Source organism: Cupressus sempervirens, chromosome 3 (assembly GCF_028749045.1).
Source record: "Cupressus sempervirens isolate cs-2001-9-10 chromosome 3, ASM2874904v1, whole genome shotgun sequence".
NCBI classification, from domain to species: Eukaryota; Viridiplantae; Streptophyta; class Pinopsida; order Cupressales; family Cupressaceae; genus Cupressus; species Cupressus sempervirens.
In genome coordinates, this window is record NC_143120.1 from 928,345,362 (window position 1) to 928,369,138 (window position 23,777).

A 23,777-nucleotide genomic window follows, 5' to 3' on the forward strand; every position below is an offset into this window, starting at 1 on the left:
TTTCACAAGGAAAACTCAAAATTGTTAAATACCTCCTTTCCAGCAACAGATTCAAAGAAAAATATATAATTAGAGGATCATTTTTTTGGCGAAAACAAACCTCCACAAAGTAGCAAAATATGGAGACATTGATATAGTGACAGTTCAGTTGAAGCATGGCACCCATCTTTTTAGAGATGGCGATTGCAATGGCTGAACCGCTCTACATAATTTAGTGCAAGCAGAAGCTGGTGACAAAGTGGAAATGATCGAAGCGCTATTCAGCAACAGGTTTAGTGTTGACTGATCCTCTTCCTGAGTTTCTTCTACAGAAAAAGACAGTTGAAGTACAGAAAGAAAACAATTTGTTAAGAGTGGATGCCAGAGGTTACCAGACAGACCGAAATTATCAAATAGGGATTGGAGGAAAGGATTAAATCCAGAAAGAAAAGAGAATGTAATGAGGTCTATGACCGATTGGACAATTGCATTGTTAAAATTTATGAATATTATAAATATAGATCTTGGTGCAATGACTGACAAAAAAAGAGTACATGTCAATTTTGTAGCGGGAAACTCGCATCGATAGGGAAATATTGGAAAACTAGTAGAACATAAAGTGTGGATAAGGGAAATAGGGATTCGCATGTAGAATCTGAACAGCCATGGCAAATCCACAACTTTCAAAGTTATAGGGAGAAAATAATGACTGGGACTTATGCCCAAATGCAACCTTTAAGTACATAGAGCAATACAATTTCATTTATGATTTGATAAAATATAAAAAGATTAAAAAAAAAAAAAAAAATGATTTGAACATAACAAAGTGCATTCTCTTCTATTCCATATGTGCTTATAGATCCAAATTTGCAAGTGCAGAATCTTATACGCATCACGTAATATTTTTTTAAAACAAAGTAACTTTAATATTGAAATGCAAGAAAAAAAATTCAGATGACCTAGGTCGTAATGTAACAATTAAGCCTGAGCCATATTAAAAAATCTAAGTTCACTGTGATCCAAATTTACCCTAAATCGCCTAAAGTCAGCTCATAAGCTCACACAATAGCCATTATAAAGAACAAATGAATATGGTACCACAATTTAATTCAGATATAGTCAGGGGCGATAGAAAAGTCTTCTTACCAATATAAGGACCAGAGAAGAATTGTTGGTTGCATCTTCTTTTCCAGAGATCAGTTGCTCGGGATGAAAATATTGTCCATAGTCCTCACTTAGAACCTCGTCAATAAAAGTCGGCTCCAAATCTACAAACATAGCTCTGGGCACATGCTTCCATAAACCAGTTTCATTGAATAAATGTATTAAAAGCACCGTGTGCCACACCCATCAAGAAATTACTCGTTTGGCGAGCGGAATAGGAATAAGTATTTTAAAAATTTTGAATTCCTTGTTTAGATGCACCAAAACGAAATTGGAATACAAAGTAAAATAGGAATATGTATTCCTGTTCCACTTTTTTTAATTTTAGAAAATATAAAATTTGGGGTCCGCAAATTCTCATCAAATATTGGCTGAACCAAACGGAGAACAAGAATACGTAGCCCCATTTTCTATTCCAGTATTCCAGAATACGTATTCCTATTCCGCTCGCCAAATAGGCCCTAAAATTTTAAGTCAAAATTCATGAATTCTCGATTGAAACCTACCCAATATAAAATGAAGCAAACCCAATTTACCAAATAGAAACCCACCAAAATAGGGCTCCACACGATTTCAAATCCGAGAAACATGAGATAGAATAACTGAAATAAAATTTACTTGGGCATGGTTCCATCTAGCTGAATTCCATGCTTCAGGCAGGCAGTAAATAGTAAATCTCCCAGGACAAATTTTCTACTTGAATCCCAGTTTGTCCATTATCAACACTGATTAATACTACAACCCTCCTAGTATCTGTAAATTTGTTATTGCAATGAATAATAATTTGAATTGAAACATTTTAAGAATGACAATACATGCATAATATGGAATCATGTAGTGGCCAATTCTTTTTAAAAATGCCACATGTCGGTGAAGGCAACATGTAGAAGCTACGTGTAGAAATCTACACAGGAAACTTGGCTATCATGCATCATTCTCTTGTGACAGATGACAATAAGTTATATGTTCATATTTTCTCTGAAATTTTTGATGTAAGAAATAGAAAAGATTGCCCAGAATAAAACCAGCAACCAATGAAAAATTTGAAATATTAAACTTAAAATTTATGTAAAATGAAGAATATTGAATGAAAAGGAATTATGTGGGATTGTTTAGATGTATTCATGATTTTTGAGTTAAGATTAATTGAAAATAGAAACTTGAAAACTTTAGTATCTTGCCTTTAGGCAGCGACTAATGAGTAACTTTTCCTTTTTCTATAAAAAGTCCCTTTCAGATGAATCATAAAGAAGTAATCAATAAGGTCCCTTGAAAGATCATAGTCTTTATCCATGTTTTAAATTATTTTTATCAAATAAATTCAATCAATTTTATGGATATCAATATTATAAATTTTGGTCATTGATTCATAAGTTGGTATTCTGTTTTTCATAATTGACCTCAAAGTCATCAAGGTAAAAAGAGCATAATTAAAAATGAAACAAGTGCCACATAGTGGCATGTACTTGCCATTACAATAATCTATTGTTATAGAAAGATTTATTCATAGATAAAAAATAATTGTATAGTCAAATTATATTATAGTAAAATATTATAGAAAATACAATGATTTTGCATACATTGTTAATTTTAATTTAAATAAAATTTAAATTAAAATTTAATAAAAAAATTAATTTACATGGTAATGTTTTTTTATATGTGAAAATTTCAACGTGTGCATTATACATCTTTGAAAAATAAAGCATTTGATCAATTGACATCATTCTAATATCGTTTGCTTTGGAATTTTTTATTTAATATTTTTTAACCTCTTAACCTTCATCTTGGTTGTGATATGATTCAGAAACTTAATAAATAAAAAATAAATAACATAGTCCACCTATTACAATCGTGTTAGATAATTTAATATATTTAGTCATACAAAGCATTTGAATAGTTAAAAACTTAAAACCTAAAACATACTTAACTTTGGAAGTGAAAACCATTTAGGTTGATAAGATTTTGCATTTGAATATTTTGAATTTTTAAATATGATTAGGTTTACAATTTAGAATATAGTACAATACAATTATAGTATAACATGTTTTAGGATTTAGAATTTCAGATGACAAATAAAGGGCGTGTTAAAAGAAAGTAAACAACCAAATTTAAATACTGTTAGTATTTGGTAAAGGTTAAATGTAGTGAAAAATTAATGATCATATTAATTCAATAATCTATGTCATAAATTTTAGCCAAAAATATTGCAATATGGAGAACCTTCGAAAAAAGGGCTCTTATAATGCAAAACCAAATCAACCAATCATATAATTTCTATAAAATATAAAACCTATAAATGAATAACAAAACTTTATATGTATTTTAATAATTTCAAAATAAGTGCTTGTGATTGGTGGATTGATGTTAAACTAATTGAGTGAATGCAATAGTACTAGCCTATGATAAGTACAATAAGTTACAAATTTGGATTCTCTAAAAAGAAGAAAAGATAAATTAGAGTGTATAAGAAAAAAATGAAATAAATTGTAGACCTAAATTCTTTAAAGAGAAGCGAAGACGAAAATAATATAAAAATAAAGGAAACATTAAGACAAATCATTAAAAGAGAAGAAAATAAAACTGAAAAATAATTAAACATATAAAGAAGAGAGAACTAATTAATAAGAAAAAAATTATATTCTTTTAGCAGTTTGTCTTAATATTTCTTTTATTTTAATATTCTTTTTTGTCTTCCCCTCTTTTCTTAGAGTTCAAATTTGCAATTTATTTCATTTTTCAAATTCAAAAATACCATACAAATTTATCTCATATGATGTGGAAATCTACTTATTTTGTTAGTTCAAAGTCATTTCAAAATCTATTTTCAATTTATAACTAGAATAAAATATATTTGAATACAAAATATTTTAAAATTTAGATTTTATTCTATAAACGTTCATCTTCTTTTCTACCTATCCCTTATTTTAGGTTTTTATGAGTGTTCACCTACTCTCATATTCAAGAGTAAACATTCATTCTTTATACATTTAAAATGCATTGCAATGTTAATTCAGTGTTTCATTCCTTTATCCTTCCAAAATGAATAAAATGCTAGTTTTTTTTGGACTTTTTAACTCATTGGAAATGTGTTGAACTTAAAACATGCTTGAATTGTTAAGGAAAAATTCTAGAATCTCACATCTCTTATATTGTCCTTTACAAAGGCTCTGAGACATATCAAGAAATGCTAGTGAAGGGGTTGGCCAATCATTTTGATGCAAAATTTCTAGCTAGCCTATGTAGCCTATGAAAATGATGCAATTCCTCAGGTAAAGCGGATGGGAAGTTTATTTATCTATTTATTATTTCTTTCAATTGTTATCCCTTTATTTTCAATGGCAATCTAATTTTTGAATTGAAGATTAAGTTAGCTTTATTGTGTGTGCAAGATGGTATTTAATCATAACTGGTTTGGAAAACAATGTTGGTATTTGAATTTATTGTCTTTTTTGATTTTCTTTTTTACAATTAGATGCATATGTGGTAATGTATTTGTAGAATAATATTTAGGTTATCTTAGACTACAAGGGTACAACAATACTATTCCAAGGTAAAATTACTTAAAGTGCTATTGCAAGTTTAAAGTATCTTGTGTTCATTAGCATTGGTTTGTATTTGAAGTTCCATGTAAATACAAAGTGTTGAGATGTTTAATAGTTGTTTTGGTATTTAATGTTTTTGAATTTTTATGGAACTAATTTGTATAAATAATATTTTTCACTATTTTTAGGTGCTAGAGTTATATACACTAGCTCATATCAGAACTCAAGGTATATATGTATATCATAATATCCAAGCTCTTATTTCATTTAGACTCTGTGAGGATGTAACATTGTACTATAGTCACCTCTCTTAAATAAGTATTTATTTTTATCCTTTTAATTAAGTATTAATTTTTATTCTTTTAATTTAATAAAAAAAAAGACTTCTTCATTAGATTATTCATATAACTGAAAATCAATTTTCAAATGAAGTTTTTAGAAAATATTAAATAAAAATTATAATGAGTTTGTTTGAATGCCAGTTAGATTGTAGTTATTTATTTTTATTTTTGATAAATAAGAAGCCATGGTAGAAAGTTGATATTATTAAAATATAACAAGATAAAAAAGAGAAAAAATTCAAGTTTTGCATATCTGTTAAGTGGTCTAAATACATCTAAAATGAAGATTAAAATATAGATTATTTATATAGGTACAATAAGAGGACACTTTTACATTGATGGTATCAAATAGTAACCTTTGTATATTCTTTGATACTAATACAATTGGAGATCTTGTTTGCTTATTTTTAGGGGTCCATCTTATGGTGATAGAGACTCAATATTTGAAACCCATTCAAAAGAAAATGGAATAGAGATTGGCATAAGATTTGACAAGCCAATTCCAAAGTTTATGCAAAGCCAAACATGGTTTTCTACGTAGTAGTAAGTTATCATACACGAGGACAATTGTTAAATAGTCAAAATTAACTTATTTTTTCAAGCTTTATTTCTTTTTAATATATGATGCTTAAGAATGGACACAAACCTCTAATCCCGATTTTTAACTGTCTTCCTATTGATATATTAATTTTTAAGAATATTGATTAAAACATTCTCAAACTAGATGATGAACTTCTCTTCGAAAATGAGGTGAAGATTGACTAGGCATCCATGAAACTACAAATGAATGCTCTATTTAAGGTGTGCTTTATGGTTTAATGCACATATTTGAGTGTTATTTGCAATTCTTTCAAGTCTCATTGAATTTTTCCAACTAATACCAAAGTAATCTCTAGGTGGTAAGGTGTGAAAGTAGAAATGGTCCAATCATACTTTTCATTAGAAATATTGAAAAGTGGAGAGGCTCTCCAAAATTTTGGAATGAATTGCGGAGCAAGTTGGATACACTCATAGGTTTCATTGTGGTTAACTTTTCACACATTCTAGATGACAATCAAAAGGTAATATAATTTCTCAACATCACCTCCTTTTTCCATGGCCTGTTATGCAAAGTTTAGGTGACTAGGAAGTTTGGGTATATAACAAGTTAGTGCTTCACCCCTGTGAGCATGACCTAGATCCCATGAGTGCTAAGTGTTCCATTTATTCTCATGAGAGATGGATTCATGTTGAATCACTACTCATGAAACATGGGTCAATGAGTTTGACTCAAAAATCACTGTTAAATCCTGATAACAATATCATAATTTGACTTTCTGTGGAAATTATCTCCTACTTATCAAAATCTATGTTGGTTAATTTAGATTTTTTTGAAAATAATCAAACACCTTTATAAAAGAGGCACATTGTAATGTTTTTTAATCATCAGACAATGAAGAGACTTTATAATTTATATAAGTGTCTGTGTATTATGTATTTTGTGTTTTATTATTTCTGTGGATCCAATTCATCCACCCCTAGTTGTGAGAAGAGGGCAAGTCGGTAAGAAAACACATTATTGAGAACAATAAAATCAGTAGAAAGAAGACTTTTCATGAAGATTTTGAAGGGACCAAAATATTTGTAAAGCATGGAAGAAAGAATAAAAGGTATGGTGTGAATTCTTATAATTATTTAATGACATTTGAAAAATTCTCCTATTGCCATAAAAAAAAAGATTACAATAAAAAAAAACATTTAGAATTTTCTAAAATAAAGAGTAAGGTGTGTTAAAATTTCTATTTCAATGGGAAAAATTGATAGAGTTCAAAAAGAGAAGAAAAATAAGTTAGAAGAAGAATTAATGATGGTGAAGAAAGGAATGTGTAATTTCCCTCTCAAATGAATTGTATAAAAATAATGATACAACCCCAATGTCATTAAAAAATAAATCAGACTTTGACACAAGACAAGTGCTTCAGAATACCATAACTCTTCATAATTTTTTTTTTTGCAACTCTACTCTGACTCTACAATGAAAAAAATCTACTTATTACAATTTCAAAAATTACCATATTTGGCAGATTTTCGAAAAAAATAGAAATTTCTATTTTTGATAATTTTTAAAACTTATCCTATGAATCCCAATTTTTCCTAAGAAAAACCCCCAACTAAGGTAAGACGAATTGCCAACTAATCAACAAAATCAAAGATACGATTTCAGATTTATTATAAAAACAAAATTCTAAAAAAAGTGGAAAAAACACTAAAAGCTGATTTTGGAGGTCAGGATGAGTTTTCAGGCTCTCGAAAAAATGTCAAAACAACCACCTATTGAGCGGAACTCATCGACAATCTAAATAACTCCTTCTAGTGCAACTACTTGTAAAATTTCAGCCAAAACCCACATCTGAGTCAAAAGTTATGACCCCTGGAAGTAAATCTTGACCAAAACCCACATCTGAGTCAATAGCCTTGACCCTCAGATGCCCATGCATCAAATAATAGAGGAATATAGAAATTCTAGCTAGATTACTAAATAGGGTTAGGTCACATTAATATTTAGGTTTGTAATACTCTAGAAGTCATTTATTTTTAGATAGTTCTAAAAAAGTTTATGTTTGTTAACTTAGATGTTTCTAGAAATAATCAAAGACCTCTATAATAGATGTACAATGTAATTTTTTCTAATCATTAGGCAATGAAGTAATTTTATAATTTCTACAAGTGCCTGTGTACTATGTATTTTGTGTTTTATTATTTTTGTGGATCCAACTCATCCACCCTTTCATTTATAATATCTATGTAAATTAAATCACATAATATATATAGTTTCAATTTAAGCTTGCATGCCTCTGCTACAAAAGTAATGGTGTCAAAGTAGTAATAGCTGGTCTTATATTGATTACAAAAATAAAAGAATGAGATACAAAGAATGGAGACTTCTACATGGTTTATAACCAAAAGATAATAAATTACTATACAAATTGAAAAAGACTTGAAAATGATTACTATCAGATATATATTCTTTAAAAGAATATGGAGACATAATAATCACACTTGAGCTTTAAGTTTTTCTTGTACACATAAGTGATTACTTCTTGAGAATTGATCTAATATTCATGGAATGCATAATACAATCCCAACTAAAACACTCTACAATACAACATGATAGGGATCAATAATAAGATTAAAAAAAAGTAGGTTTTGTTTTCAACTTACACCTCTTTCATGACTTTGGACTCATTTAATTAAAAATATCCATTCATTCAATGATTTCCCAAGACATCCTCATCCTTCAAGATCATGTTTCCTACAAAGAAACATCTCTAATTCATAATTTATATTTTCACTTTTCATTGAAAGCATATTTACATATTGTCCACTTATAGGAATTTCAATCCGTAACTCTATGTTCTAGTGCTCCATCTTATGCTTCTTAATATGATTTTAATTCTATTTGTGCATCATCAAATTAATTCTATTTGTGCATCATCAAATTATCTAATAACTAAATAGAAACATTCTTATATACATTTCCATGTTAACGATTGCAAGAACCTTTCCTTTATAATTATTTAATATACATGGGTGTATGTACAAAGTTGTGGCACCAAAAAGGTGCAACATTTTTTTTCTTCTTATCTAATGGATAACACAATCACACTATAGTTCAATTTTGCTATTAAAAAAGTGAATAAATTGGAAAACCCAAGGGCTCTTCCTCATTTCATTCCTTTTCTGCAATTTTGGCAGCTTTCTTGTTGTTTGAGGAGTGCGACAAACCAATGTAAGCAGTATGAGTTTTAACCATTGTTTTTGATAAATTTTATTTTTAAAAATATTTTTCATCAATTTTGATTTATGTTTTTATAGTTTTTAAAAATTCTATTGTTTAATTGTTTGGTAATGTAAATAAAGAATCTCCCAATCCTCTTGAAAACACTCCACCACAAAATCTACCAATTCAACTAAATCTAGCACCAAAGCCTCCACAAAATGAACCTCAAAATCCTCCTAACAAAGAACAAGATCTTTCGCAACCACCAATTGAAATACCTCCTCTAGGAACCCCAAACAAATTAATGATTGAAATTGAAAGAGGGAGAATTGAGTTAGAATAAATCATCCAAAGGCTACAAAATTTGGTTGAAACTAATCTCGGTAGGGAATAATTGACACAATCCCTTGAGAGGATTGTGATTCACGTAGCATTTATTAGCGACTAGTTGAATCTATGGAATAATAAGAGACACAAAAACATATGTTATGTTAAAAAATTATCCTATGATGATGTAAAAAATAAGAAAATTACAAAAGATAGCATGTGTAAATTATTTAGAAAGCCAGGTAAAGGAGACACTTGAGAACTATAGCTAAGGCATTCCCATCCATTGGTGCATTAATGAAGATATTAAAAATAGGTTTTGGAACAAATGGTGGATGTTGTTTGAATATCCCCTAGGCACTATTAGTGCTTTGACTAAGAGCCTTGTTCATTGTGTCACTCCTTTAGTTGCATATGAGTCTGACTAGTGTAGAGGTCACATATGCACATCTTGTGGAGCTTTCTGCACATTTGGCACTTTCAGCATAGCCAAGGACGATAATGAGACAATGGCATATGACTTCTTCAATACAACATTCAAAATTGGTACACAAGTTAATATCTATAATTTATTAAACTAATTTGATCACATTTCATATGTGCATAAATGACTAATAAAATTAGTATGTCTTAATATTGTTCAAAATTTAGGGCCAGAGTGTTGGTGACTCTAGTATTGATCCCCTGACCTCATTTTATGCCACATCGATGAATCCACAGGTATGTATCAATTTAATCATTTCAAATAATACATTTATTTATTTGTAATCATATGAGTAGTTGAATAAATTTGTTTTAATCCATGTGCATTAGTTCTCTGGTGGACTTTCAACATTTATAGTGGACTCTAAATGCAGGTGTGATACCACTTATGTAGAGGTATATTTCTTTGCATGTTAATTTGATTCAATTCATTATATTTATTTAAGAAATGAATGAATAATTAATTGAGTTGGCATATTATGATCAATATGTAGAGTCAAAGTGGTCATCGTGATGTTGTCTTAAGGTCACATGGCTTTCAAATGATATCATTGTCCCCACAAGTATATACATGTACTAATGCATTATAATTAGTATGTCTGTAGTACATTATTTTGCATGAAAGGTTGTCTAATAGATTTACATACATGTAAAAAAAGTATTTTTTTAAACTTTGGCATTACCACTACAAAATGAAGGATGTGGTGCTATATTCATAGAGGTACCCAAATTTATTAATTGTTGATGTTTTATAAAAATGTGTATTCTTCATAACTACAAATATTTCTTCTGTTGTATCATTTTCAGCTATTGACATTGAGGACACCTGCACAACTTTGTCAGTCTATTAACTGAGGTATGTAATACTTTGCACAATTTTATTTGTTATTTATAATCTTTAATATTGAAATTTGAAATGATATTCATAAGTATAATTGAGTGATTATTTTGATTAATGTTGTAGGGTCTTATTACTCCCAATTGTTTGCATGCCCTTGAGGTGGATGTAGAGAGGGACTATTTTCTAGTGGTAAGAAAATATTTTATTTTATGTGTACATATATTTCATTTTGATTTATAATATTTATGGATTCACGTTTACTTTTGATAGTATCAGCTCAAGCTACATAAGAGTCTAGAGAGAGGACTAGTGAGCATGTTAGAAAGACCCCATCATCCATAACATCTCCCTCTACATGATGATCAAAGGCATCTAGGGATTTTTTTCCTTCCTCTTGTAGGAAGGAGTAGATATAAGGACACACATTATAGCCTGTATGACATTAGTGGACATATCTTTTGTAAATTAAATAGTCGATGGTTGACATTTTTGACATATATTGGAAATACTTACTTTGATGTCTTTTTTGTATATTATATTATATTTATGATGTATTCAAAATATATTTCATTATATATTTCATGTATGATATAATTAGACATATAGTTGATGTATCAGATTATTGATGTATGACATTGTTGGATATCAAAATATATACCTTGTTTATGTTTTAAGTATTTTATGTCTATCATTTGAATGCAATTTGTCTCCAAAATATGTTTGCATGTTAAAAAAATCTCACTATTGCTTCATGATTTCCCTATGTATGCCATTTATTTTATCATTCACTTTAAGAAAACTTTTGGCTTTATTGTAAGAATTTTTAACTTCAATTGGAAATTTTCATTAGGATTGTGTCATCATTGGGTATTTGAATGAGTATTTGACAATACGAAAACTTGGGTATTTGATTGGATAAAGTATATAGTGAGTATTTTCCAACAAATGAGAGTTGTTGGTAAATATTTAATGTGTTATTTCATATGTAAGTACCTAGATGTAAGGTTAACACCTAGGATCTCAAGTGCTCACAAAATACCTTCAATAACACTCGCCCTTCATACTGCACCATAAGGTTTTGACTGCACAATGACCTTCCAACCTATGAGGACGTTCAAAATTCTTCATCGACTCTAAACACAATTTTTGAGTTCAAATCAAAGGAATAAACTAGAAAATCTCAGATGTTGTCTAATTACCCAAAAGAAACCTACAAGGAATTAGGTCTAGGAAGTCAATAATTTGAAGTTAACAAAAGATAACCTCAAAGGGATTATAAGGAAAAAGATATATTTGAATACCCTTTTGAAATATCTATAAGATTCCTAAGGATATGATGTGATCTGTAAGCGACAATGTTTCTAGGAGACCTAAAACTAAGCCTAATGATAATTATCCCTAACCAATGATAAAATGAAAAATAACTCAAAAAGTTCCCATACACCTCTTATAATGAAATAGTGATACAAACACCTATTTGGGATCTTCAACTAATTCCCAAGTCTTTGAATTTATAGCCACCACATGAACACTTAATTACAAAACCCTACCCTTTCTAGGTTTTTAGCACTAAATATAGATAGTTATATGGAATGTTTGTTTTTAATCCAAACCTAGTTGAGATTTTCTTCATTACCATCTAATGCGATCACATGTAACTTAAAATAAGGACTAGACCCCTCTATTCATGGAACTCTTTGTGTTCACTTCTTCAACTACACTAGTCACATTCCTACTTCTATCCTAACCAAATACAATATACAATTTTCACTATTCATTCCCACACCTCTACAAAAAGAAAGTATAGTAATAGAGTGTTTGGCCAGACTAATGTAATCCTCTTCATTTCTGATTAGAGATGATAAATAATAAAATAATAAGGACTAGAGAATGTCCTTTCACCTTCTATTTGCAATATATTTCTACCTACACAACTGAAATAGTGGTCTCTAGCGGAAATGCGTCCTTATGCAACTTGAATTGCAAATTCAAGCATTGATCCATATGTATATGTGTTGCATACTTGTGAACAAAATTTTCACGAAAAACTTCATGCACTCTTACAATGAAATCTTCTCAATCACTAAATCACATCTTTTACTCTCTTTCACATATTTTAGAGCATACATCACAATCTTATTTTTTTCTAAGATCTACTAATTCATTTCCAATTGCATGTGTACTATCCATATATTGAGAAGTTGATAAACATTACAAACCACTACAAATTAGACATGTACCATTCAAGTATGACAACTTGTAAAATTGATGTATGTTCCCTATTTCAAATAAAATGGTAGATATGGATGCTCTAGAAGACATAGGTGGCTCATTCTATTGCAATCCTTCAGAACAAACATGGAAAACAAAAATAGACATATATGCCTTAAAACATCAAAATTATTAGAAAATTCAATATGCACCCTACAACAATAAGTTGTGCATGTGTGATTTATCTTCACATAAGAAGGTTCAGCAATTTGAAAATATCTTTGAATAATTTTAATTTGAGGATGTATACCAATAAATCTTGCAAAGAATTGTGTCTAAATTGAATCAAAAAATGTTTCACATGTGGATCACGGATACAAATACTAATCCCCCTTCTTAAAATACCTCTTTGTTTAAGAGAAAAACACATGTTATTCTAAAAAAACCTTTCAATCAATGATTTCAAATTTTTGCTAATTTCTTTATCCTTTTACGGTAGTCTAATGCTAAATTTCCATAGCTCATTTTTTGTTGGATCTTTCACTCTTTCATGCCTTACCATGTCTCTCATTAGGGTACCTCTACATGTTTTCAATGTTTTTCTTATGTTTCTAATGAGTTGACCTTTCTTCATTTGGGTGGTTACTATTGTTGATATAAGTATGCGTCTTGTGACATTACTATATTTGGTGCATAAATTACAACCCACTTTGTCATATGCACTCATTAGATTTTTTACAAGGTTTTTTTGTTTGACTCGTTCCTCGTTCTTAGCCCAAGAATCTTCATGATGGGCCTAAATTTTTAATTCCTCATCATTTCAACAAATAATTGACATCTTAATATCACATTTATTTTTTCAAAGAATAATCACCATATATGATTAAATTTACTTTGACAAGTACACTTTGGAATATTGTAAGGCATTGATTACAAAATATTAGTATCAATATCAATAGAATATTTAGGGTTTCTAAAATGAATTATAGAAGGTGTTCTAATATCTTCAATGGGCTCAACATTTCAAACATCAACATAATTTTGGCTGAATTACATACCTTCAATTGAAGATGATGTGCCTTGGCAATAAGATGCAAAAGATGGAATATGACCTGCTTGGTATGTTGATGTTGTGGCTTCAACATGACACAATGGTTTGCATACACCATCATACATAGAACATGGTATCTCTTCAATATGAGATGATGACATGACTCCATTATTGGAGGATGGCTTACATTCACAATTAAATTGTCTTGTTGATCGTAAGAGTCTCATTCATTCTCTTTGTCTTTCCATCTCTAAATTTTTATTTATTTCTCTTGGTGGCTCATGTTCCTCTTCCAAAGAAAAATCTTCAATAATGTATTGAAATTTTATTTGTTCATGTAATACTCTCATTTTATCCCTTCTAATGGCCAAATCTCTCTCATTCTCTTCTGTTATTTGAGTTTTTACTTTCTTCCTTGGCACAATGATGATTTCTACATTTCAAATCATTTTAACATATGAATTACAATGATTTATAAATAGAAAATGAATCAAACATACAAATTACAATGATTTGTGGGCAAAAACACTAACCCGTGTCATCCTTTTACAAAGGAAAAGGCTAACAAAAGTATAACTATTCACCTTCAATAACATAAATTTTGTATTATTATTTAGAATTCAAAATTGAAGTAAACTAATGAAATATGTAGAAATTGGATGAAGCTTAGGATTATAATTTTTAATAATTATTTAGAAAAACAAATGATATATTTCCTATTTTTTAAAGAGAACTTTTTAGTTGCTAAAAAATGCTCGAAATTAGGAGTCTAGTTCTCACCACAAAACTACATGGAAATAAACTTGTTTCCCTTTGACCTTAGATTATGTTATAGATGACATATGTAGCTAGAACAATAAAAAATAAAAACTAGCTTTAGACTTATATTTTGTCTTCTATAACTATTCAAATCAATAGTTTTCATCTCCCACCACATTTTTCAAAATAAATCTATTCCAACCAAAATAAAAATTATAGATTCTCGAAGACAACTTTCTCCTCTAGAATGTCATATAATTTTTAAATTTTTTTGATATGATATAATATATTTTTTCTTTCAAAAAATTGACATCTTCTCGTGTGTTAAAATACACACTTGTAGATTTTTTTAAAATTATAATATACTATGTCTAATTAAAACACTATAAAATCTATATGATAATATTCTTGACTTTGAGCTCTATAAAATGGTGTTTATATGTTATTAATAAAATATGATAAAAAATAGTAAGAGTTATTGAAATGTCAATTTTTTGAAATAATTTTATTTCTTTAGTAATTTGATACTAACTACTATAAAACATGCATTTAATAGACATTTCCAATTGGAAAAGTATAAGACCATATATAACTTAGCTAGAATAAATTTATCAAGGTCATATGTTTGAACAAAATTTATTTTTAGATAAAAATACTCAAATTCAGTCATTCTGATAAGTTAGCTTGAAAGGTGACACAACTTTGTACTTTTACCCTAAGATGAATACAATATATTATAGTTTTCTAAATAAGAATAACGTTTGTCTCTATACTCACATTGTATATGTTTAAAAAGGATTGCAATAACCTCAAGTATGTTGCATTGTTGATTAACACTTGAAACAGTGTAGAAAATGATTGAATTAGATAATTTTTGACCTCCAACACCATGAAAACCACATTTCTATCATAAAAAGAAAGCATAATAAATAGTAAAATAGAGAATTTGGGTCTAACTCAACAGTTAGATTCCCAATTTACCATTTTTCTGTGCTTTTACATAGCATGATCACACTATAAATATAATATATTTCATTTAATTGTTTAATTTTCAGGCAATGCAATTTTTTTAAATACTAGTTTTTAATTGTCAGGTAATATACAAAATGAATGACCCAATCCTCTTGAAAACACTCCGTCAAAAAATACACTAATTCAACCAAATCCAACACCAAAGCCTCCATAAAATGAACCTCAAAACCCTCCTAACAAAGAACAACAACTTCGATGACCTACACCAATTGAATAACTTCCTCCTAGAACCCCAAAAAAATTGATTAATGAAATTGAAAGAGGGAGAATTTAATTAGAATCAATTATTAAGAGGATAAAAAATTTAGTTGAAACTAATCTCAGAGTATGGAATAATTGTCACAATCCCTTGAGAGCATTGTGAGTCACGCAACATTTGTTAGTGACTAGTTGAATCTATCATACACTAAGGGAGAAGAAAAAAAGTGTTTTGATAATAAATTAACCTATGATGATGTAAAAAATAAGAAAATCACAAAAGATGACACATGTAAAATTATTTAGAAAGTTAGGCAAATGGGACACATTGAGAAGTATAGCTAAGTGGTTTCCCATCCATTGTTGCATTAATGAAGATGTTAAAAATAAGTTTTGGGACAAATGGTGGATAAGTTTGATTCCCCTCCCTACAATATTCACCAAGTTCTAGTTAATTTCTCATGAAAATTGTATTATGAGTTTATGCTTTGGAATATCCCCAATTATTTTGATATGTTAGATTCTCAGGGTAGAGGTGGGGGAAATGAGTGACAAAAAAAGGGGAAAATGTCATAAGGGGTAATGGACATGCAATGAACATGATATGATCAAAGCTATGATTATTTGAATTTTTTTTGTCACGAATACACATTTTCAAGTTAGAGTATGCCTATTAGAGTATGGTAGAAGTCATATACATATATGGTGTATATATTGAAATCTTTTGAAGACTGAGTTATAGTCTAAAGGGGAGTACTATTTTGAGTTTTAGATGTAATTTTGGATCATGAAAAAGTGTTTATTTACCACTAATGTTAAAGGGGAGATTATTGATCCCTAAGGTGTGTTGTCTATTATGCATTATCAATGTCTATATTTAGTTATTTATTAGTGCATTCATGGTGGATACTGACTACACCTATGCCCAAGAAATCATATCAAGGGTGGCATGGATAAGGAAAATACAATATGAGGTTAATGTTGATGAAGTGTCTGTAGCTATATCCATGGTCGTGCATAAAATTGTCATATTTTAGATACCATTTCTGAGGTGCTTGTTTTAAACCAGATAGTCTTTTCTTCAATCTGCACACTAAGTTTTACTTACCTTGTTGGACTAATCACTAGCCTTCACCTTCAAGGATTTGTGACATGGTTTAAGCACCTCCTACGTTCTATAAGTCTAGTGGTTATATTAGGCATTAATAGGTTGATCTTTTGGTGTAACAACAACTCTAGCTTGTAATAAGTGGTATCAGAGATTGGTCACAGGTTCAAATCTCATTAGGTAATACTAAGGGGGGAATTGTTAGACTAACTGTCAGCCTTCTTGTTTGGGATTAGTAACATGGTTTAACCACCTCATGTGTTCTATAGGTCTAGTGCTTGTATCAGGCATTAATAGGTTGATCTTTTGTTGTAATGACAACTCTAGCTTGTAACATACCTTTGACCTCAAATCCATGTGGCTATGCCCCATATATCTCTTCATCCAAATCAACATGATGAAAGGTTGTTTTAGCATTAAGTTTCTCCATATGAAAATCTTCATTAGCGACAATACGTAAAACAATATGAATAGAAGTCATTTTAACAACAAGAGAGAATATCTCATCAAAATCCATGCCATTTTTTTGTACAAATCCTTTTACAACTAAACTAGCTTTAAATATTTTCTTACCTCCATCCTCTTCTTTCAACCTATAAATCCATTTATTTTGTAAAGACCTTTTATTCGTAGGAAACTTGCATAAATCCCATGTCTAATATTTCAGCAAAGAGTCCATTTCTTCTTTCATTGTAGTTTCCTACTGAATCTTTATATCCACTTGCACAACTTCATCATTACATTCAAGTTCACCAACATTAGTAAGTAAAATAGAATACAAAGAAGGAGAAAAATATTTTTGCAGGTCTACTTAGTCTTGTTGACCATCTAATATTCATTGCGTTGTGTGGTATTTGTTGTAGCGATTGTTGTAAATCATGAGGAACTACTGGAATTTCATCTTTTAGAGTATCATCCAACATCACATAATCATTTTCTTTCTTCTCATGTTGTTTCAACAAATCTTTGTACGACACTTTCTTATTGAATATGACATCCTTGCTTCTTATAATTTTATGAATTTCAAAATCACAAAGCCTATAACTAAATTAATCAATGCCATATCCAAAAAATACACATTTCTTTGACTTAGCTTCCAACTTGGTTCTATTTTTAGAATCTATATGTGCAAATGCTTCACAACAAAAGGTTTTGAGAAATGAATAACTCATGTTCTTAGTAGTCCATGCTACCTCTAGAATATCACAACCCAAAGGAGTAGAGGAACCTCTATTAATAAAATATACAACAATATTGATAGCCTCCACCCACATGTTTAAGGGTAGCCCAACATGCAACCTCATGCTCCTTGCACACTCCATTATTGTCCTGTTCATGTGTTCAACCACTCCATTTTTCTATGGATTCTTTGGAACAATTTTCTATCTATGAATACCATTAGTGGTGCAATAATCTTTAAGTTCATGATTATAATATTCATCACCATTAATAGATCTGAGATATTTTATCTTTTTACCAAACATTTCCATTTCTTAAAAGTTTGAAATACATTGGATTTATGCCTAAGGAAATAAACCCATACTTTTCTAGCTGCATCATCCATGAATGTAACATAATAATGAGAGCCACCAAGGATAGATACCTAAGATAGTCCCATACATCTGTATGCACAAGCTCTCATTTATCATTTATCTTTTCCTTTCCACTCTTCACAAAACTCACTCTCTTTTGTTTTCCATACACAACTTTCACAGAAATCCATATTAACACATTTCAGATCTGATAAAATTTTCTTTGAATGAAGTAATTTCATACCTTTCTCACTAATGTGCCCAAGTGCTATATCATAATCTACAACATTTGTTTTTTCTCCCTACTCAACTACAACAACTACTCCTAAACATTCATTTTTCTCTGAAACAAAAAAAGTAGAAGGAATAGCATGACCAATACAAAGATATAAGGTACCTATTTTCACACCTTTTGCTACTACAAGGGAGCCTTTTGAAACCTTCCAATTTTTATCATTAAAGTTAACTACACAACCCTCATCACCAAATTTCCCTATTGAAATTAAATTCCTACTTAGCCTTGGAACATGTCTTACCACATGTAGTAGCTAATGATTCCCATTCTGCAACTTAATCTTAACTTTTCCCTTTCCAACAATATGAGAGGGTCCATTATCCCCCAAAATTTAAGCCCAAAATCCTCTTAGAAATAATCAATAAAATAACCTCTATGGGGTGTAGCATGAAATGAAGCACTAGAATCTAAAAACTATGAATCATCAACACTTTCTAAAGAAAGAAGCAAAACATTCTCTTCAAATTTGTTACTTACCACATTTAATTCCTTTTCCCCTTCTGGTTTATATCCTTCATTGTTCTTTCAAGTCCAACAATATTTCTTCTTATGCCCTGGTTTACCACAATACCATCAATCTCTTGGTCCTCTGGATTGAGACCTCTTTCCCTTTGATTGTCCTCTTGATTTCCCATGATTTTCAAAATTGTTTCCTCTCTCAAGCATTCTGTTTCTTCTTTGTGCATTCAAAACACTTCCTGATGTAGACCCATTTGAGGTTTTCCTATGAGTTTCCTTATTGAGAATAACACCAATCACAACAACAAATTTTAGGTTATTAGATCCAGACATAAAACTACTCATAGCCATTACAAAGCCATTCTAGCTTTTAGGCAAAGAACACAAAATCATGAAAGCCCTAATTTCTTCATCAAAATTGAAATTCATAGAAGATAACTGATTAGTAACAATATTAAACTCATTTAAATGATCTACAATAGATCCACCTTCTTCCATCTTCATATTAAATAAATACTTCATGAGAAATACCTTATTTGAAGCGTTGGGCTTTTCATATAGTTTCGCTAAAGTTCACATCAACTCTTCCATTGTATTTGTTTTTGTAATGTTAAATGTTACTAATAGTTGTAGATATAATTGAATGCTTCCAAGTTCCTTTGTGTGTAAAATCTCCCAATTTTCATCTGTCATAGTTCCCTGTTTCTTTGTTTTTCCTTCCAATGACTTCCATAAATCCTTCTGATAAAGATAGTCCTCCATTTGCATTTTCATAACTAAAAAATCTGCCCATTAAACTTCTCAACCTTTATCTTACCCTCATCTTCCATCTCTCCCACTCAACTTTGAGACTCAAACTCAATTATAAGACCTTCCTGCAGATGATTGCTAAAAAAAAAAGATGACGATCTAACTAAAAAAAATGATGATAGTTTGGCTCTAATACCACTTGTTAGGATTAACCATGAATAGAAATAATAGTTACATGCAAATATGTTGCTAGAATTTTAGTCTATCCCTTTTTGAGCTTCTAGTTTGATGGTAGTAATTGCAATTATGTTCAAAAGTTTGTCCAAACATCCCCTAGGTGGCTCTCTTCTCAACAGGCTTCCTAAGGCTATCACTTCATGTCTTTTTTAGGCTTCCATTTCACCAATCCCTCTTATACCTTTATGCAAGATTCTTTTATTCCCACTACATTAAGGTCTTAGGTGATCTAGGTATGGATGAGATGCTGCTTGAGTGTCTTCCTAATGAGAAGAAAAATTTACTTGTTTCTACAATTCTATTCCTACCTCAAAAGTCATGTTTTCTTTGGGTCTTGAACCATTTGAGTACCTATCTGCCTTTGGCAAAATTCATCAGGAAAGAATCCAAAGAACAAAATAAATGCTATCATTTACAGATATACAACCACTCATTTCATAGTGAAAAGACCAAGAGGAGAAAAGGCATAGAGCTTAGAAAATATCGAATCAAAATTCCAAACCCATAATTCATTTCTATGCAAAGAGATGGAGCTTCATGTTTTCAGCTAACAATCTACTAGAAATGAACTTGTTCTATTTTGTTCCCAAAGTAAAGAAAACTTGCATTCCATTCAAGATATTTCATGCATTAACTAGACCCAAGTGCGGTGATGTAGAGAAGTTCATCCAAGACCTTGATATGCATCACTAAGATGATGAATCCACAGTTAGAATTTCATTTCAAGGATATATAAGGTAAGCGACCAAATCAAGGGAAAAGCTTCTAAATGTTTCAATTCAGAAAATGAAGGTCTTAATGGTGTCTTTCCATCTTTTAGAGATGTCCAAGGCTTCTTTTCTGACAAATGGAAAAAGTAAGAATTATGCGAAAACAACATAAAAATATTATGTAGAGAATCCATTTGGGAACCTCCCAAAGTTAGGTTAGAAATTACGCAAAGAAGCCTTGCGTAGAAAACAAAGAAAAGAAGTGCCCAAGGTATCGAAGGAGTATTACTCACACTGTGATCCTGAATAAAAGAAGGCAAGCTTGGCAAAAGATAAGACTATGTTTTCTCCCCTACATATGAAGAATTGTTGCATGAGACCATGATCTGGATTCTGAAGTAAAAAGGGGAGTTCCCATTAAAGTTAAAATTAGTTGAATTGGTAAAATGGCTAATCTCACTACTATATAAGCTTTAAGTAAATAACTTCAATTGAGTAATGTGATTATTAGATTAATGAATCCTCATATGGGTGGAAGTGGAAAGTTTTAAATAGCTATTAACTAGAAAATTTATTACAAATCCTACCATCACAACCATTGGTTGTGATTTACTTCATTCATGTGGCACCAACATTTGGATTTTTCCATCTATATGATCATATTTTGTACAAGCATAGTTCTCCATTGTCTTAATAGGTATTTATCAAATAGTTAATCCCCTTTATGAAATTGTAAGTTAATGGACCAAAGAAAGAAATAAAAGAAAGGGAAGTACATGCTCTATCAGAGGAGTAGCTTCTAGAATTGCTTAGACAACTGAAGCTACATCCATAACTACCATTGCCTCAACATCAGTATGTCTAGCCCAGTCCATCAATGGAGGTAGATATCAACCTCTTGAGAAGAGAGTTTAGATTAGTGACCAAGCCTTCTTCCCCTATGTAAGTCATCAACCTTGATGGTGACAAAAAATCCCCTCGATGGTAAAGAACAAGATGCATCTCAATAGGTTGACACTCTAGCCCTCTCAGTTACCAAGGCAACTACTTTCCCCTCTACTACTCAGAGCAAGGTAACACCCATAGTGGTGAGGAAGCTCTTTGATCCTATAGCCATACAGTTAGAAATCAATGTCCTTTTAACATAATCATGGTTGGAAGAGACCATTGATTAAAAGAAGAGAAGATGTGAGGAAGTTACCCCTTCCAAGGATCTCATCATGCAAGCAACTTTATCTCAGCCACAATCAAAGAAGGAAAAGAAGTAGAAGACAATAACAACATTGGCCAATGACTCTTCTAGTGGTCATATCCTAATGGATATAGGAAAACCTTAGAAGGAGGGTAAGTTTTATGAGCTAACTATTGATGATTTCTAGATTAGAACTATCAACCTTGGTATTCCTATGCATGATTCCATGGTCAACATATGGAAATCAACAATTGAGAAGATTGAAGATAGACTACAAGAGTTAAGGGAAGATAAAGAGGTACTCAAGGCCTCGAATAAGGAACTGATGGATTACATTAGAGCTACTCTAGGAAGCACCTCTACAAGTACATTTGACCCTAGTGTAGAGGAGAATAAAAATATGCTATTGATGCTACAATAGGAGAGGCAATTTGGTCAAGTTGGTTATGCATGGATTGATCAAATGAAGGTCCAAGGATCCCCTCTCATTGAGAACCTTGGAAACCTACTATTAGACACTAGAAAATTGAGGGAAGCAATATCTAGTCATCAAACTATAATACACAAGGCATTATAGAACTTGATAGAGAAATTGGCCTTGTTGCAAGAGGTTATTGATATGAAAGCTAATGTTGCCATAACCTATGAGATTCTCAAAATAGGCCAAAAACCATTGCTTCATTGGAAGCAATTAGTGGAATTCATGGTTGAGAGCTCATTAAGATCTACAAATGAGCTAAAGGATGTAAATGAGTTAGTGCAAAAAGTCATGGAAAATATATTTTGAATACCTAAAGGTGTTATGTACTAAATCATATGTCACCAATAATGGTAAATTGGTTGACATTGAGTAGATGAAAGAAAAATTTCTAGCATTTGTAGAGGAAGCCACCGATCCAACCAACTTCTAGATGTCAAAGATCTAGGAGCTTTCAACAATAGATTCCTTTATAAAGCATGCATCAAAAAAGTTCCAATCAAAGTTCACCAGAGTTGAGGAGTTGATATAAATTCATGATTACTAGACAATTAAAGATAATAACATTATCATCCTAGGCATTGATGAATTGAATAATGTAACTAAAGCAATGAGAGCATACAGATCCAAGGTTGTGACTCCAAAGAAAAATTGATCCTCTGACACTTTCTTCGACAAGTGTCACCTCTTCTCTTTCTTAAAATCTAGTACTGTAGCCATTTTTGGCATTCTCCTCATAGGTTAGACTGTGTAACAGATGATGACTCAGTCAAATCCTATTTTTAGTGTCCATATGTTTAGAGATTCTCTGTGATAAAATCATTATATATAACTGGCCATCCCTAACAGGAATATAAATATTAATAGCATTGGCAAAATTATTTTGTGGTAAAACCCCTATAGTTGGGACTACTGTGTGAGACTCTAAGTCTATGTTGTAATTTTATTGTTTATTAGTTTATGTATGGTAATTGGGAAAAAATATGTTGTAAATTAAAACTAAAAGATTGCAATAAACTTGGTTTTGTTTCTTTTATTTCAGTAGATTGTAAGCTTTACTTTATTTACTACATTATTATATTTTTTCCCCTATTTCGTACATGTTAGTTCATATGCATTTCATTGTTGTATGAGAAGTTTGGGACATGGTTAATGAAAGCAACTAAGTAGGAAGAAATTGGTGCAGGGGCACCACCTCCACCATAAAATTTGGGTTAAGTCATGAGGAATTCATTATGTTATTTTAAAAGATCATGGGATTGTGATGGAATTATTAATCTACATTATTGTATTCAGAAAGATGTTTCATAATATTTGTAATCAAGATT